At 41.0% G+C, this 19,187-nt stretch overlaps 1 protein-coding gene across 2 annotated transcripts in view; it reads right to left on the bottom strand.

Annotated features, from left to right (window-relative positions):
* Positions 1 to 357: 357 nt before the first annotated feature.
* Positions 358 to 19,187, bottom strand: part of MILR1 (mast cell immunoglobulin like receptor 1) — a 270,232-nt gene continuing 251,402 nt past the window's right edge. Inside the window, exon 9 of one of the 2 annotated variants that reach the window (XM_069655002.1) lies at positions 358 to 1,593. The gene's annotated coding sequence lies outside the window, so the exon portion shown is untranslated. The remainder of the gene's footprint in view (positions 1,594 to 19,187) is intronic. The other variant, XM_069655003.1, reaches the window with a different exon arrangement.

Below are 19,187 nucleotides of genomic sequence, written 5' to 3'. Positions count from 1 at the left end.
AGTGACAGAAAATAAGCAGCAGGAAGGTTGTATTTACCGATCAGCCAGAGGGGAACAAGTACACAGCCATGTGCTGGAGATCCTCTGTGTCCCACCTCTCGACCCCCACCGAAGATTTGGCAACTTCGCAGTCAACAGGTGTGCCACGCTTATAACAGCGACCTCTGGTATGGTGAGGACCTCGTGTTACTTGGCCATGCGGTTGTGGTCGAGGTCAGCCCACAGCAAAACTCCTGTGCAGTTAGGCCAGAGACAACAGCACCATTCAATGGTAGCCAAGATCGGGCCCCTTCCCAAGGCACCCTTCAGCCTCCCAGCAGCTTGCAGTAAATAAGGAGATTAGACACAGACACAGACTGATGGGTAAATCAAGCTTCTTTTATTAGATAGAAAATACACAGCATACAGAGTTATCAGCTGAAAAGCAGCAAAATACAGCAAGACAAGTGTCCAGGAGATCGGCACACTGAGCTCTTCAGGAACAGCCCTTAGAGCACATGTTAAATAGCATATTCTATGCAATCACTAATATATTATAGCATTCGCACAATGGTGGGAGGTACTTGGCATGAAATTGCAGACATTTGGCAATAGCTCTCAACATCTCACTTGTGACCTTGTGACAAAGCCCTGCAGGGACATTGACTGCGTAAATCATGTTGTACTATGAATAAGCAGTATTCACAGAAGCCCTACTGTTATCTACCATATATGGTGCTAATGGTATACTTGTAGAGAGCAAGCAGAAGAGAAGGTCTGACGTGTCCCTTTGCAGTCTAATCTGCCTCGAGAGGTTTCGGCATGTCAGCAGAACGGAGTGCAGAGGGAGGCAGAGGGAAAGGCAAAATGGAGGATCTGTGGCCTAAATGTATGCAAGAGTTTAATTTAGCATAATATAGCATAGCATAACAATCCTGCCACATCACCTAGCACCATTGGGTAGTGACTCGTCTCCTTTCCTGTATATGGCTCACTGATTAGCGCTCTGCACCAATCTCCTTATATCAACCTCTCTGCATCGTGATTTCTACAGCTGCCCCCAAAGGACACAACCCTGGATCGTCCCTACTATAGCCCCATCTACATGTAATGCAGATGAAGGCAGCTTGACTGCAAACGGAAAATATATCTCTAATGTTGACCAACACAGAATACCTGAGATTCTGTATTCAGCACTACTCAGTCTCGGAGTTGCATGGCTTGAGGGATTAGGTGTGTGTAGCCTTTTACTTTCTGCTCTTACATTTCACTTCAAATGATCTCCTGTATCTTCAGGCTTAGTGATTGGGGATCAGACTTGACTGGAAATTCAAGATATAGAGAAGTGTCACATCATTTTAATGTTACTCCACAGCAGCATAGAATACATTATTCGGAACCCACAAAATAAACTCTGTGTGCATATGAAAGTTTAATTATAAATAAGAGCACCAGTCCAAAGACAATCTTCTTGTGCTCTGAAGGTCAATGAAGCAACACTTGGCCAAAGCAAAACTGAAGACCTTCCAGATGTTGCATGGAATGCTGTTGCAACCTTGCTGAAGTGCCAGTCAGCTGGAGCAATATCGGTGCTTGCTTCAGAAGCTCATTGGTCTGTAACAAGAAAGCCATAGAGAGAATGAACAGCGAGTATCCAAAGAAATCACCAGGAACAAGAACGTATCCACTCAGAACATTACTTGAATTGCAAATATTTTATATGAAACCCATGAAGTGATCACAAGTTAATATTTCTTATTTTTTACAGTTATGTTTCTGTAAATTTTAATAAACCTTTCCAAAGAGATTCTGTTCTGAATTTCTCTCCAATTCATTACTACTTCACCACAGCCTATAACTACCAGCCACAGTTACATTGGCTTGGAAAATCATCAGTTCATGGCAAGCTTCCATTATTGCAAAAATGCACTGGGTGCCGTAAAGCCTGCTTGAGTGTCATGACTTTGGGATCGTCCAGTATACCCACCTCACAAGCAAAGCCTCTAAAACTGTGACCCCCTGTAGCTAGTGGTCCCCAAGCATGGTCAGGCCTACTTTGGCACCCTATGACCAACCGTATCCATTTCACATGGTAGCTGTGGTGTCAAAGCCGAGCATCAAAACATAGATAAGATATTCAATAACAAAGAGCAACTTTGGATTCTCAAGCTCAAATCACATTTGCCAGGCCTGAATGAGATGATTGAGTGGCCATGTCTACTCTAATGAGTTTGGAATGTATTCATTCAGTAAAACAACATTCTGCAAGGCCAAATAGTGACATAACACATGCCTATGTTTCATCAATAATGTAGTGCTAAATGATCTAAAGTTCAACAAAAGAATAATTTGAATCATAAAATAAGCATGCCTAAGTACTAAAAGGTACTAAAACTCTGCATCCCATGCATGAACTAACGTGTTGACTGCAACACGTATATATGTACAATGTGATGCTGCCACACACGTTTTATTGAAACTAAAATAAACATATTAAAAGCAAGCAAAACTGACATCGCAAGGTATGAAATAGCGTGGTGACATTACTGGAAATACGTATAAGTGACATGATGAGAACTACATACACAATCAAAAAAGCGAACCACACATGGACGTCTAACAGAAATGTGGAAAAGACACAAAGTGAAAGATTCTAGAAGCAAGGTACGTGTTAAATTTCAATAGGACTTACAAGGCCCTTTTTGAAAAAGTGTTTTCAAATAATGGATTGAATTGAGACTTTGGGCCTCATTACGACCCTGGCGGAAGACCCTGGTGCAATTAGCACCATGGTAAACAGAAATCAAGTCAGCGGAAAATGTATAAACTCACTTTAAGAACCTAGTCTCACCATTATGGAAATGGACACAGCACTGCTGGTCACAGAACCGATCACCGTACATCAATCAATATATCATAAAAAATAACATGTTTATTGAGTTTTTTTATATAAATTTATTTCAATATATTAAAAAACAGAATTAAATAGCCAAAAACTTGTGCAATGCATAAGGTTAGGTCATATGATTTAAGAGATAAAGTGCATACTGTGGTAAAGTGCCAATATCAATTGTAAACCTCAAAGGGATATTGACAGAAAGTACATCAATCTAAATAGATTCCCAAACGGAGAACACCAGGGTAGCTGGGTGGTATCACCGAGTGAGTGAAGGGGATCACTTAATCGGGGAAGCCCACAGAAACTCTAAGGGAGTTCTAATGTGCAAACAGCAAAACTATGTTAATGGCACATGCTGAACAATGCAGCGAAACAAGATGGAATCATTGTCATAATCATCAAATTAGAGGACCAATTGTAAAAAACTCAATACTAGAGTAAAAACACATCTAAAGGACATACATATAAAAGTACAAGTTAGGGATGCTGTGTGTCAACTACTCCGATGTCATGCAAAGAATAAACGGTAATCAGAGAAGCATGGCATCATGAAAGATTAGGTAGTTTTGATGGAAGAAGTACATCTTGCAGAAAGGTGCAGATGGAATCCATCTTCATCAAGACAGAGCATTCCCAAAAATTGAATCTTTTCTGAGTCATTAAGCCGCATCATAATAAACGTGCTCAGATTGAAGAAAGAACATTCACATCTGTAATAGAACACATTAGGTTAATGGGGGCCTATATAAAAGATGTTGAACAAAACAGAAAATAGGCAAAGGAAAAAGAAAATATCATCATCAATCAACAGCAAGATTAAAATTGTTAAAAGCATGGTGATCCGAAAAATGAACAAACAGTGCTATGCCCATATATTTAGGTTAAGACAAGTCATGTGAATAGAGGGGAGAAAGGTAGTTACCATAGTCTCAACCCTGAATGGGGGCTGGTCTATAAAGACCTGTCGATAAATCCAGGAGCTAACGGCTCAGCCACATCACGAAAAGATCTCATACAAATCAGATCTGTAAAGTAAGGTGTCACATCACAATTCAAGTTGCAAATTGCCTTGAGTCTTCAGTAGTCAAACCTTAATAACAAAATTAAAGACAAATCCACTAATCTAAGAGGATAAATTAAATTGAATAAATAGAATAAAATGAATGTCGCCAAAGGATCCGACAATGAGTCAGTTGAAGTAAAACCCGTATATATTCAAAACGGAACCAGACCACTACACAATCAAACGCCTAAAGGGAAGCACACGACTCACCTCCAGGTGTGCTTGATCGTGCATGTGCTGGCAATGAACTTTTAAAGAATGTAACGTTTCAGCAGTTCATAGTGTCAGAAACTCTGTTGAAAGCAGTGCTGGAGAGTAAACTTGGATTAGATTAATCCATGTGGGGAAAGTGAACCGCATCTATAGAACAAACAAATGAGTGGGGAAACTCTGTTAGATGCGTGCAGAAAGCGAAATGAGAATCAAACACATTGTAAGCAATCTAATCTCGCCAGCGCAAAATGTACAAATGGCTTAACAGAAAACGGAGAATAAATCAGCCCACTAACTCATCAGACGGCTGGATGAACAAGCCGATACAAAGACAAGAATAGAAGTAAAGTGAAACAAAAAAGGTACAGACTGTACGCGTGCATATTAATCCAGGCTATGAATAGCCTGAGCATGGGATCGTGGAACGAACCGTCAGTTCCATGTTAAGCGACCGGAGTCACAGAGGCAGAATGCTGTATGCACTCAGAGTCTCGCACTACGCGAGGTAGTGATTCGTAAAGAAAAACAAAGCCCCGGCTTACCTGATCGCTCACGTCTCGATGCCGATCCTGCTCGTACTCAGCTATAACCGGAAGTTCCGGAACAGCATCTGCACAATGTTTCTCGGTCTAGATGTACGTTCCGGGCGGCAAAGGCGCAACGTAACTCGGGTTGTGCGTTGCGCGTCAGAAAAGCAACAACACGCCGTACAACACGGCTCGATGGTTATCCGCTCAAAATGGACGTCTAGATTAGACCAGAAGAATGGGGAAATATAAAGAAAAGATCAAAAACCTATATAGGGAAATAGATTAAATGTACTGACCGGAAGGATGGATGGTCAGGCAAGCTATGAAATGTAGATCCAGGCTCGGGTGAAACTGTTAATTGAATACAGATTGCCATTCTTCCTGGACATTCAAGCCCAGGATATGACTTTGAGTATTATAAATCCACCAATGTTCGCGTACAGAGAGTCTGTTGGCTATAGCATATTGGTCTGGGCCCATTACACGTTCCAGGCACCACCATCGTAGGTCTTCACAATTGTGAAGGTGCTCTATGAAGTGAGCAACCAGGTCCAGCCCGGTAAATTACCGACTCCGCCATGGAGAAAGTGTGAATTACCACCCCATTACAAGGTTGCCGGGGCGGTAATTCCCCCTTCCTCCATGGCCCTTCCCCATTCCCATTTTTGACCCATAGGGCTCAATGGCAATGGGGAAGGCGCTAAGTACGGTGCCGCAAATTGCGGCACCGTAATTAGCACCAAGGTCCCTTTGCGGGTCCCTACTTTAACGGCTGGTCTACACCAGCCGTTAAGGTCGGGTCCCGCAAAGGGACCTCGTAATTAGGCGCTAATAGGTTAACGGCGCCGCAGTCTTTTACGGCGCCGTTAACCCTGGGTCGTAATGAGGCCCTTTATCTGCAATATGTTTTATTGCAGATGAAAAAAACAGGACAAGAGAATGCAAAAATAATTTTAGAAAATACGATAAAAAAATACATGTTCCAACCACGACATAGAGGTAAGATTAATGAATGTCCAATCTGTTTGTGAATATGGGGCATAGGTGTGCAAGCAACAACTACAAAAATATTCAGTTTGTCTGATTTTACCTCTAATCACAACAGCACTGTTGGCATATTAATAGTGGAGTCTACTTAAACATAACAATAATGAGCCAAAAACATTACACATGTTGTCTAGTGGTATTAATATGCCCTCACAGTTCTTAGTATAACAAGCAAATAATTAATAAGTAATGACTATACAAACACAACAGATAAACACTAAATCAACTTGATCAAACATTTTCAGGATTTGCACCGAAACATCTTTTGGTGAAGTACAAAAATGGTTGTTGACAAACTCTATCTAATTGCCAGTAATCAGAAAGGTGGTGTAAAAATGAAAGGACGTGATCAGTGTCTGAACCTCAAATATATTTTTTTAAAAGTGTAACAGCAAGATATATGATCCTGTGGAAGACATAATTGCCGTTTTTGCATTGTCGGAACACAGAACCATATTTTACTCTTTTCTCTATTATGGTTTCCTGTGTTAGACACAACCATTTCTTTTTCAGTAAAAAACGCATAGAGCATGTAACAAATAACAAAATCACATCTAACACATTGGTTTATAAACACATCACATTTTTGTTACAATAGCACAACACAACAGTGTGCTTTAGAGTACTTTCTACTCCATTCTCCATAGTTATAGGAACTTATATGGTATTGACACAACTCTAAGGCAGTGTAACATTAGGATGGGGTGTCATCAAGGTAGAACAACCATCATGTATACAGTTCATCATATACATTAAGTTCGGGGGCTTGGCGTTATCTAAATGTAAGCCTCTCGATTGATGTCAGAGATTGTCTATTAACAGCTTTGTGTAGTAATTTCTTTGGCTTTTCTACTCTGACCCCTTTTGTTATCTCTGGGAGGTGCTAACTCCCTGTGGTTCTATGTTATTTTGCCGCAGGATTTTTCGTCACAGGACTTTTCATCGCTGTTTTTTAATTTAAAAAAACTCATGGTTTATTTTATTTTTTTGGGGGGGTTTACCCCCTCAAACCCCCCTTTTTTTGTTTTTTTAAATTATTCCCTTTCACCCACAAATATTTATTTAATTTTAACCCCCCCCAAAAAAAATGACGATTTGTTTTCGATAAAAAAACGGCGATGAAAAGCCTGCGATGAAAAGTCCCACGGCAAAATAACTGTATACCCTCCCTGTCACCTCTAATGTATCTTTAGTTCACAATGAATATCTTTAAAGATATCCATTGTTACTGGACAACACTGTTGTGTTATGCTATTATAAGCCTCATTTGATGTGTATATAAGCCAATGTGGAAACCGTAATACAGAAAATAATAACATATGGTTTTGTGTTCCGACAATGTGAAAACAGTAGATTTCTTGGTGCAAAAGAGGTAAAAGAATTGTTCACTCTTAGATATTAGCTTATTGGGTATGACGATCGAACGTCAGTGTTGTGCAAGAGCAGGAGGAAGTCTGTGATTTCCCCTCCCCTTTTGCGCCTTGTTATATAAACACTCATATATATCACAGACCCCTCGATAATGAAAAATCTTGGCGTCGACCTTTTTTCAAATGGAATACAAATGCTGATCTATGTTTAATGAAATAGGCACAAAGCAACGGTTATTAAATATGTACATTTTTCAATGAATATGATATGAATGTTTTGTGACAAGGGTTGAATCTTTCACATAATAATGTTTTTAATAGATTTGAGCGTTCTTACAAAAACAAGTCTATGAATAAAATAATGTGGACTTTTGTAAATCAATAAGGTATGGAGGTGTGTTAATACACGGAGTCTTTTGAGTTTTTAGTCCTGTTGCTTGAAACACATACATTGAGTATATAACAATATATATATATATTAAATTAACAAAACTTTGTTAAAGGGACGTTATGGTTAAGTTGCACTAATAAAAACCTATGACATTCAGTCGAAAAACGTTGTTAAAAGGACGTTATGGTTCCAAGTAAAATCTAAAAACTCTTCAAATTCGCCAATTATAGTAAGCTAAGCAACCATAACTCGCGCCACCACCGTGCCCTGCTAAGACTTACACCCAAGACATCAATGATGACATGACAAATATCATTGATGACATCACTCAAGACCATCCATGGTTCCCAATTTGTTCATATTTAAAATATGATCAAATTCCTTCACTATTCTTCACCTTGTCCGAGTCCTATAATGTTTAGCAGTTCTTACTTTCCTTTGTATTTTCTGATGATTTAGCATCACTTGGCAAAGCCATTACGGAATTCGATTCAATGTTGAAAGATCTCAAAAATGTCCTTGAGCTTCGCTTTAAAAAAAAAAATCCCCTGCACCATCTATTTCGTTTTTAAAGTATCAGTTGGAAGTTTATTTAGATTGTTTCAAAGGCAAGGCCATAACACTCTCTTCCAATTCACTTGGTTCAATAATCTGCACTTTACCAGGACTTTGCCTTCTCTTCTCTTCATTATTGTCCACGGCGACTTGAGGCTCTGCTCTGATGGCTAGAGACTTTTTTCCTATGCCCTTGGAACTGCAAGTCTCTTATTCCCAATAGATCTATTTGATGTCATATCAAAAAACAATACATAGCTTTACTTGTCGAGTCTCAACAGATGAATTTAATACATTCAATCTATTGTAGATTTCCCCCTGACACATAGAAAGTGGTTTTTCTACCGTGGAAATAGAGTCTAACAAAGGGCTCAAAAATAAAATTAAGAACTCGAAAAAGAAGGCCCCTAGACTGACAGTCTGTGAATCGACCTTGCCTTGATGCATGGTAAAGAAAAATGTTGGTGTTTGTTTCATATTTGCAGCAATAGATAATGGTCATTCTTCTAGGGAAGAACCAGTACCTTGGGATTCCTCCCATAAGGCAGTTTGCAAATAAGGTTGGGGTTTTTGTAAGTTATTTTTCTGCTTCATTTTCCAAGCTGTTATATAATCTCAGAAAATCCTAGTCTCCACCCAAGAAAATCGGACCTGCTGAGAGTCTAGATTAACATTTATTAGGGAGGGGAGTGGGAGTGGGAGTGAATCATTTAATACACCTCTTTGAATCTTCCTTCAATGAGCCCACACTATGTTTGGCGACCAAGGCGGCAAAGTAATTGATCATTTTCCCCCTGTTTTGCAGCTCATTTTAGCAATTTCCTTACCCTGTACAGCAGTAGACCCATTAACGCCAGATGTTGTTTTCAGTCAGAGTGACAGGGAGGGATGGATTATCATTAAGTAGCCACTTGGATTCCTACCTAGCATCATGTCTCATTTTACTAATGCGCACATTGTGGTAGGGAGAGCAGAGTCACAGCATATCTTAAAACAATGCAGAGAAATGTCTCATGTGCTGCCGTGCTCCTGCCACGCAAGACCACATGAAACAACAAGCTGAGTACTTGCGGCTGACATTCCGGCAGCTGCTGCACTCACGCTCCACGTAGCACCCGCGCTGAAATATTCGCCTCTTCAGAGTAACCACTCACTGAACGGTGTAGAACCAACTCACCCTAGGGAACCGGTTGTGGTCTCTCTGTGCGGTCGTCACTGAGAAAAGGACTTCACAATCTGAGGAGCTGTCAAGACGCACTGCTTCCAAATGACTTCCAACAATGCCGTTTGTGTCCTTTGAAAATGATGACTGCTAACCGTTAGGTAAAAAAAAAAGCCAATTTCATGCAATCTGCTATTCAAAACACAAAACAAAAAGGGGATGGTTGGAAGGTTTAGAATTAATCTTAGACCTCTGGAAATTGCTCACATTCACATAACCAATGCCTGCATCTAATAATAATAATGTGATTAATTGAATTGCCTATACATGGGCTTGCCTAAACAAGGAATAAGTACACTTTAATGCATTGAAAAGGCAGTGGCCAAATTGCTATTTGGTCTAAAATGGCTGACTCATCACTGGTGCTTCGAGAGGCCCACTGTGGCCGTGCGGATCAACGTATTCAGTCTTGAACTGACTTCATACATCCCTCTTCATTAAAAGGCCCCCCCTTTGTCCATGATGCATTTCAAAGATATAAATCGAAATGATCTTCATATAGTCTGAAAAAGTAATCTCCCTGTTGTTCCCAAGATCATCTACGAAAACGTTAGCGGGAGTTCTTTCACTAAGCAGATAAAGTTTGGAACAGCTTTCTGGGTTCTTTGCACAATATTAAGGATCACCTTTTCTACAGGAAACCCCATTTGTTCAGAGTACAATGCTGACCTATATGTCATGGTAAATTGGCCTTTTTTTTATTCTTCAATGACCTGTGAACGATATTAAGCAACGAATGCAGAGCCACGGTGCCTCAGGAGGCTGGGGGTTGGGGGCGGGAGGGGCGAGCTCTTTGCAAACAATAAATAACATAGCAGGACAGAAGCAATGTAGAGTGGACCTTTATAAAAAAGGTTTTGATGCAGAAACACAAGGTTCACATTTAGACCGTTGTGTTTGTGATTGGCAGCCCAATTTACAATGTTAAGCTGAGTTGGAGTTTTTAGAAATTGGTTTTGAATAAATATTAAGATCAAGCTTCTTTGCTCACTGTGCGGTTCGAATACCTATGACCAGAATTGTTGCTTGGGGGAGGGAGGCTGAGGGGGCAATAGCACCAGGTCGACGCTCAATGGCTACAACCAAAAGGCTAGCTAGCCCCGAATCCTGACAGTCACGACATTAGCGTAGCCCCAGATCTTTTCCAGACCGAGTAACAGCCGCCTGTGACTAATGAGCTCCGCAAAATGGATAAAATAATTTGGTGGTGTGGCGGGGTGGGGCGGGGGGATGGGACGACTAATTATATAAAGTTGTTTATACATTAAATCAGTACTCAGCAGATTGTACATGCCAGGCTGCAGTGCCAAAAGCTCACACGTATATATACATAGATCTAGTACATCATATCTGGAAATCACAGTTTAGCAACAAGCCAGCAGTGTACCTCAACGTGTGGTTTGATATGTACAAGAAACGAACAATTCTTCTAGCAAAACAATAGTGCCTACAAACATTTCCCTGTCTGTGATCTTTACATAAGTACAGCACGTGTGTATTGCAGAAATTAACCAACTGTGTAATGATTGTAATAGGCAGGGGTCAAGTACTAAAACTAAAAGTGGGGGGATTAATCAAAAAATGCAATGGGATGTGACATCACCAGAAATTAGCAAATCGAGGTGAAATATGCACATTTCATTAAATTGACTTTGTATAACCACCCAAATTGCACAGGACGAATTGCATTTGCCTTTCATAAAATCAACACACACACAAGACCAAGAGAGGATATTGTCTTCTAATATTGTTTTTGAAAACGTTAAAAGGTGTGCATGTTTTAAACTCCAAGAACCAATACATATGTTTTCTCTGGAACATGCAGTACCGAAAATTGACATTTCACCTTTAGTTGTTTGTTATTTTTCACCAAGTTTTATAGTGAAGTGGTGAATTGTCAGGTCTACAAACCTGACGACTGCGTTCAATCCCTGAGGTCGGCTTTAATTAATACATTCAAGAAAGTCTTTCAATGTTTTTCCTTTTAACTGGGGAGGACTGAGTCCACCCTCTGAAAAAAGTGGGTGGACTCCGTCCTGCGTGTACCCTCGACTTTATCCCTGGTAATAGTACAATCTCGGGAGGATAGCTCAGGGCCAACGTGCTCTGCTTGGAAGCAAGACGACACAGATCACCACAGGTTCGATCCTGAGGTCCGTGCTTAGAATCCTCTGGGTATTAAGCGGTTATAAATAACCTATCATACTCATACAGCTACAGCATGCCTTATGGATGTAGTCGGTAAATGTTGAAGTAGGCTAAAGCGCAGATAGGTGTGAACTAACTTAATGCACACTGGGATCCTTCCAGCCTGCTTCACTTACCATCACAGATAAAACTAATCGCCCGACCTTGATGCAGGAGAGGAGTGTTGCTACCCTGGTGCGGTAAATATGTAAGCAATAACCTCACATGCCACAGGTTGGCTTTTCTGGGTGTTAATGGGCCGGAAACAAGGTAAAAGCAAGGGTGTTTGACAATGGTCTCTGGGATGCGAAAGCAGGTCTATAAGGGCCTTATAGCTGTGAACACCCCAGCATGTTCCCCGGGGCATGCAGAGCGCTATTTTTAAAGTTGTGAAATGGCGCAGCAGCCATTCCTGGGTAAGAGTCCATATTTATTTGTCTTTCATTTGTAAGGTGTCCACTGTGAGTACCATCGCTTTGTAGCATCCCAAAGACTGGGGCTAGAGGGCATGGAGGACTGGGCAAGGCGAGAGTTACTGGAGGGATCTTGCCATCATTTTTTCTTGATGTGTTTATTTCAGATCAGTCAAGTGCAGAAGGGGATCTCAAGGGACACGTGCAAGCGAAACAGATAATGTGCTAAGTGCAAAGGTTTCATGTATTCACTCATTGTTAAAGCATAATGGGATGAAGGCGTGCATACACCAACAATATTGGCATAGAGAGTTAAGTGTTCTACTCAGACCTCAGCAAATGCTTTTTTGAAAAGGAACGTGTTTCAACTGCCCAGCAGTTTTCCCCCACCATGAGGGCAGTGGGGAAATTGCTCCAAAGAGTAGCACCGGCTGCTTCAAGGGTTCTGCCACCAAATCTCGTTTTGTTTCCAAGGATGTCATCCCTTCTCTCTCTGATTGACCGCCCTTATGTGGCCAGGGGATGCCAGCCACTGCCTGATCCTGACCCTGGGGGGTGGCTATATGAGGGAGTTCCACCTTAGGGGAGGTATCTCTCAGGAAGACCCGATGACATCAGTGGAGGAAATCACAAAACCTCTTTTTCTTTAAAGGGGGCTTCCCCAGTTACCCATGCCTTAATGACATGTTGTTACCCTCATTTCCCACCTCAGTGTAAGGTTGGTGTGTCTAATCTCCAAACTCCTGCTAGGGAGAATATGCGGGTCACTGAGAAAAGGAAGAGACAGGGAGTAGGGAGGATTACTCCCCAGATAACTCGATGTCCATCTCCACCGAGTTATCCAAGACATAACTTGTCATTTAGAATTAATGGGGCCCCTTTTTCAAACTCTACATATAGTTTGCCAAACTTACCATCTAAAACTACTAAAGACACTTCCTCAGTCTCTACCTATAAGTTATCACAAACTGACTTCCCTTTTTCTAATGCTAGAAGTACAGTCACGAGGAAAAGGAGCTGAGTAATGAAGATCACGAAAGGCTGGGAACACGTGCTGCGCTCTAGCTTTTCCGAGCGCGCTTTGGCTGGCGGGACATTTAAACTGGGAAATCAGCCGATGAGGAAAGCTTGCCTGGAGAACTACTGTCCGCTCGGAGTTACCGAGGGACTGCCAAGTGTGAGCGAGACCCGTGTAGTCAACCAGCTCATGGGAGGAACCGAGGGAGGCAGACTGCAGAATACGGTAAGCCCCTGGAATGCCAGAGTAGGAAAGATGGCTTCCTGGCATGTGGTTATACCAGAAAGCAGCCTCCGTGCCACTGGAGTCCAGGGAAATGTGCAGCCGGCAAGCGAGAGCTGTGAGAAGGAAGGGAACCATGAGGCAGAGGTGGCTATCCCAAAAGGAACAAGCAGGACACTGACCAGCCGCTGCAGGTTCCTGCTACAGTAACCCGGTGAGTACATCCAAGGGGAGAGGGGAAACGGGGCATTCCGACACTGGTACCAAAAGGAAATAGAAGTAAATGATATGAATGAAATGGAAAAAGGGTGCCATATGTCTTAAAGGAACAGAACAAAATAATAAGAAAAGACTGTCAAGTATCTAAGTGTGAACAACATGCACATGTAAAGCCCTGGTAGGAAAGTATACCCGGCATTTCAAGTTACAAGTATATGAAACCAAGTATACGGAAACAAGTGCAGAACATGTGGTGTGCATACAAATAAAGTCCTTGGAGGAGAGTATACCAGGCATTCGCAAATCAGAAGTGTCTACATATAAAGCAAGCTGACAGAGAGAATTGGAGGTTAGTTGAACGCGCCAATCACATGCGTTGAAATCAATATTATTTCAGAAAAGTCTTTGGGCGAAATAGGTTCATTCCAATTTTTATTCTGGTTTGGAATAGTGCACCAGCCGACACATGTTTCGACCCTGCAGGTCGTTATCAAAGCTGTACATATATAAATAATAGTATGAACAAAAGACCACAAAGCATTGCAACAGAAACGATTGGAATGTATATGGAGTGGAGGAGGAATCAGATTTAAGCAGTGAGTTAATCGAAACATAAAATGTAAACCAGATGGAATAGAAAACATTCATCAAACCATTGGTAAAAATAAAAAAGAAAAATAACAAATTGGTCATACAGATGAATTGGAAACCATACCATGGTTCAGATGGATGTTGGTTGGCATCATGGGAATTGCAGTGACCATAAAAAGAAAACAGCAAATAGCATTGAGACCGCAAAATACAATTGGATACATTGGGCAAAGGGTACTAGGTAACAGTTTCTTTGTAATATCGTGCATATGGAAACATCTCATAGGCATAGAGCAAATGCAAGTAAGTTTATGTATAAAAGTAGTGAAAAAAAGAAATATATATACTATATGTTTAGAGGCGAATGTATACGAGTGACTAAAAGGAGAAACACCAAAAATGTAGTGGGGTTAACAGTGTAAATTGCCCTAATGGAAACAAATTTCCACACCAGCGTGTCTATGTGACACCCACAAAGTCCATAAAGGCGCGGGAATGCGTGAGTTAGGTAAATGGCAGCTGTGTAACAGCTTGAGCATAAAATGTGATATCTAAATAAGAGAGAAAACATACCGTCTGTCTTAGTGAGCAAAAAATGCCACTGATGGCATGTAGGCAGAGTCAAAGCAGAAGTGCTAGCAACCTATATGAAGATAAACATCAAGTGAGCTCGCTCTTGTACCCAGGAAGTAAAGTCACAGGAAGTAACAAATAACTTACCCTGATTATAATTTGTTCATAATAATGTAAGTTGTAAAATACTATCTGGTTAAGGAGTAAGCAAATCTGAAAATGGAGAAGTAAAGCGATATGTAAAAAAAGGGGCACAAAAAACGTGTGGTCATTAGTGCTCAGAGGCGCCGATAGTGCGTGTGACGTCATGCGCCAATGATGCGCATGACGTCAGATGCACGTTAGTAAACAAATGAGGTCCTGCACTCCATCGCGAGTGCGTCCAAATGGAATTAAATCAAAGCTAGTAATGGATGGAGTGCAAAGATTAAAGAAAAGCATGTGCAATTACAATAGTGGAATATTCTTAAATAAGAAAGTAATTTGAATAGAGATATGTTCAAATCTGTGTATAGGACGTATACAAATATTCATCTGATTGTTGTATGTTATAATAATAATAATAATAAAATAACAGATACAATATTACTGGTAATTTGGAATAGAGAAATTATTAAAAATCAGTAATCTGTGGATGTAGGTGGCAGGGAGAGGCTGTAATAAGTGTGCAATATCATACCATAGTTATGAGTTAACAACATATATGTCATACCAGATTTGATATTAGTGATCGCCACATTCAAGATCTAAGTCCAGAGATTTAGAACAATATCGAATAATGTCAAAAAATTAACTGACATTGATGATAACAGGAAATAAATGCCAAATTGATTATAAGAATACATGCATTTCATGGTCTGTGTTAAGACCTGTATAGGTACAGCGAAAATGACAAAGAGCTTTGATTCTAATTGTCTGAGTTTGAGGCATGTATTGCCACCTCATTTGCCACATTTCACTCTGCTCAAACCTATGAAGCGAATATCAGCTTTGTTATCCATTTGATGTTGGATTTGCCAGTGGCAAATTAGTGTCTTGTTTGGTAAGACTTGAAAAAAGCTCTCTAATGTGTGTGCGCAATTGTCTTATGGTGCTGCCTATGTATAGTTTGTGACATACACATATGATCGCATATACAACTGATTTAGATTTACAATTGATGAAATCTTTGATTTGGATAGGTATCCCTCTAATATCTGCAAACTCTTGACAGTTCTGAAGTGCAAATTGGCATTGGTTGCAATTGCCACATTTGTAGAAACCAACAGGCTGTTTCAACCATTGAGAAGACATTGGGGTGTCTTTAGGATTAAAGAAAGAAGGACTAAGTTGGTTCCTAAGTGTATTGGCTTTAGTAAAGGTGAACTTAGGCCTTTCCGTCATATAGGGGGCAAGATCTTTGTCCAAATGTAGAAGGTGTCAATGTTTAGAGGCAAGTTTATATAGGGTGGATGAGTCTTTTGAGAACTGAGTAATGATTGAAGGTGGTAATGGCGGTTTGGAAACATAAGTTTTGATTTGAGTAGAATCTTTTTTTCAATTTTCTGATGAATTTGAACAGATCTATTTGAAATTGGACATAGTCTGTGCTGGTCGTAGGTGCAAATGAGAGACCTTTATTTAGCACTCTGATTTCATCTGGAGTCAAAGTGCGATTGGATAAATTGACCACTAAATCGGGATTACTCATTTGTTTTGTTGTTTCCTTGCATTGGCCCTTGTTAAAATTCCGGTGTGGCCGGACTGTAAGTATGGCCCTGTGCTGATATTTGCCTCCCCTGCTGCCCCTAACATGGTAGTTGTTGTTATAGTATTTGATACGATTGGGTCTCGGAATCTTACTTGTTTGGTATCGTATGTTTGTTGGCTGCCCTTTCTGTAACGTCGTATTTGTTCTAAAAAACCTTTTCCTGTATTCAAAGTCGTGTCAGACTTAGCAGCTGGCTCGTTGGTTGTCTGTGTGTCTCTGTCTGAGTCTGGGTCTGAACTAGTAGGACTGATATTGGCTGTACTATTGCGTGATTTGGAGGGAACAATGTCATATTTGGATTGAAAAGTGTGTACTCTGTCTTGCCTATAGTCTTGATCGTCTCTGAAATATTTACAACATTTCCTTAATTTAATTTAATCTTAATATTCTCTAAGTATTTCGTTCATTTTTTCAAAATTCTTCGCTTTGGTGGTTTCTGGATTAGGCATAGCTTTAATTTCTTCTTTGACACTGTCAATATGAGATACAACTCGGGTGTGTTCTCTTTCTGCATGCATGATCAATAATTCAACCATAGTTTGCAAACTTTGTATAAGGTTGGCTTCCCATTTAGCTGTCGGCTGGTGCACTATTCCAAACCAGAATAAAAATTGGAATAAACCTATTTCGCCCAAAGACTTTTCTGAAATAATATAGATTTCAACACATGTGATTGGCGCGTTCAACTAACCTCCAATTCTCTCTGTCAGCTAGTGTTGTTTGGCACCTGCTAGGGGGTACCATATGGAGTGTTTCTGATGCAGCTCATCCCACCACCAAGACATTTATCTTGTACCATATTTACTTGTGGCAATATTAACTAGCGCACTGTCTACTTTAACAACCCCTAGTTTTTTGTAACTACATATAAAGCAAGTCTCCGCAGCAGAGTGTGTCAGGCAAGACCAAGTTGGACAACATATGAAATATATTACATGAGGAAATCCTGACAAAGATATTTATTTATTTTATTTATTTGTAGAGCACACTCGCAGCCCAAGGGCATTGAGGCGCTGTTGCAAGCAATTGTCTTAGTTACACGAAATAGTCTTAGTTACATTAGGGATACTAGGCTCTTGGTTACAGTGAGCATGATATGAGATAGTCTTAGTTGCACAAAATTGTCTAAGTTACATTGGGATACTAGGCTTTTGGTTACAGCGAGCATGATACGGTTTCATTGAGAGGTACAGAAATAGTCAAACTGGAGAATGCAATATTCATAGGAAAAGGTGCAAAATGAATGGTTAGGTGAACAACAAGGTTTTAATTAGCTTTCTGAAGGCTAGGTGTGATTTAACATTTCTAACCTGGGGGGCAGGGTGTTCCAATGTGTCACTGCCAGAACTGGGAAACTAGAACCTCCTGCACGCACTCTCTTTGTTTTAGGAACGGATATCCTATTAGATTAGGCCATTCTTGTGGGCTAGTAGGAACTGGCTTAACAACTATTTGAGCCAGGTCAAAGGTGCCCGGTTGTGTATGCATTTGTGTGTTAAGGCGAGAGCTTTGAAGACTATCCTCTCTTTAATGGGGAGCCAGTGAACCTGCTTCCTAGTTTCAGATATTTGCTCCCTTTTGGAGATGCCAGTGGTAGCCCTGAGGGCATTATTCTGGACTATCTGGAGTTTGGTAAAGTTTTTAATGGATGTCCCTAGAAAGAGGGCATTGCAATAGTCTAACCTAGATCCAATTATTGCTCTAGCAGGTTATTGTTCAGAGAAAAATGGTCTGGCTGCGTTGATCAGTTTTGAGTGATAGGTTGAGGTCGATGCAATGGCATTGACCTGCCTGTTCATAGAGAGGTCAGAGTCCAGGTAGACCACCAGGGATTTTACAGCTTGTGATACTGGGATTGTCAGGTGGTCAATCATAAACAAGCTGTATTGTTTGCCCAATTTCCTGAGGGTGGCAGGAGATCCGATTACCAGAAGCTCGGTTTTGTCTCCGTTAAGACACAACCAGTTTCTGCCATCCAAGTTTGGATGGTGGAATATATGGACTTGAGGGTAGCCATATTGGCTTCATAGTCACCCGTAAGGGAGATGAGGACCTGTGTATCATCAGCATAGTTGGTGTATGTGATGCCCAAGGCGTCCAGGATGTGGAACAGTGGCCTGGTAAACAGGTTGTACAGGGTGGGTGAGATGCAGGAGCCCTGTGGGACACCACATTTAATGAAGCTGGGGTGGGCACAGGCTGAGTCAGAGAAGACTTTCATAACCCTTTCCTGGAGAAACTAGGTGATCCAAGCAATGGCCGTAGGGGAGAAGTTGGCAGCAGAGGAGAGATGGTGACACAGGGTATTGTCATTCACCAAATCAAATGCAGTGGACAAAGCAAGGGGTAGAAGGAGGGCGGGTTTGCCCACACCTCTTAAAGCATCCATTTGATTTTTTAAGTCTAGGAGCGCAGTTTTCGTACTGTGCCCCGGACGGAAACCCGACTGCTGGAGGCCAAGCAAGTTGTTAGCCTCAAGGAATTTTTGTATTTGCAGATAAGCTGCCTTGTCAAGAATTTTTAAAAGGATAGTGACTGTCGTAATGGGTCTGTAGTTCCCTGGGACAGTTGGGTCAAGTGTTGGTTTTTTAAGGAGAGAACGTACCCAGGGTGCCTTGAGACCAGTAGGGACGTGGCCTGACTGGAAGGAGGCATTAATGAATTCTGTGAGGAATGGGGCAAGGGAAAGAGCACAGTCTTTAATCAGTTGAGCCAGGCATACGTCCCCTTTGCAAGAGGTTGGTTTAATTGATTTGAGGAGGGCGATACCTTCTTGTTCACTCAGATCCTTGAATGTAAAGGGGGGGTAGTCACCAGCAGTACTGTTTTGTAATTGAGATATTAGGTGACTGAGGGCCTGTTGATGGGCTAAGATTTTATTCTGGAGCAAGTTGAGTTTGTCCAACATAGCAGTCTGGATAGTGTTGCACCAATCTTCATCTTTG

Source organism: Ambystoma mexicanum, chromosome 3q, assembly GCF_040938575.1.
Source record: "Ambystoma mexicanum isolate Mex_15411 chromosome 3q, UKY_AmexF1_1, whole genome shotgun sequence".
In the NCBI taxonomy this organism is placed as follows: domain Eukaryota; kingdom Metazoa; phylum Chordata; class Amphibia; order Caudata; family Ambystomatidae; genus Ambystoma; species Ambystoma mexicanum.
Note: the sequence above shows the minus strand (reverse complement) of the source record. Positions and strands in the feature narration are given on the sequence as shown.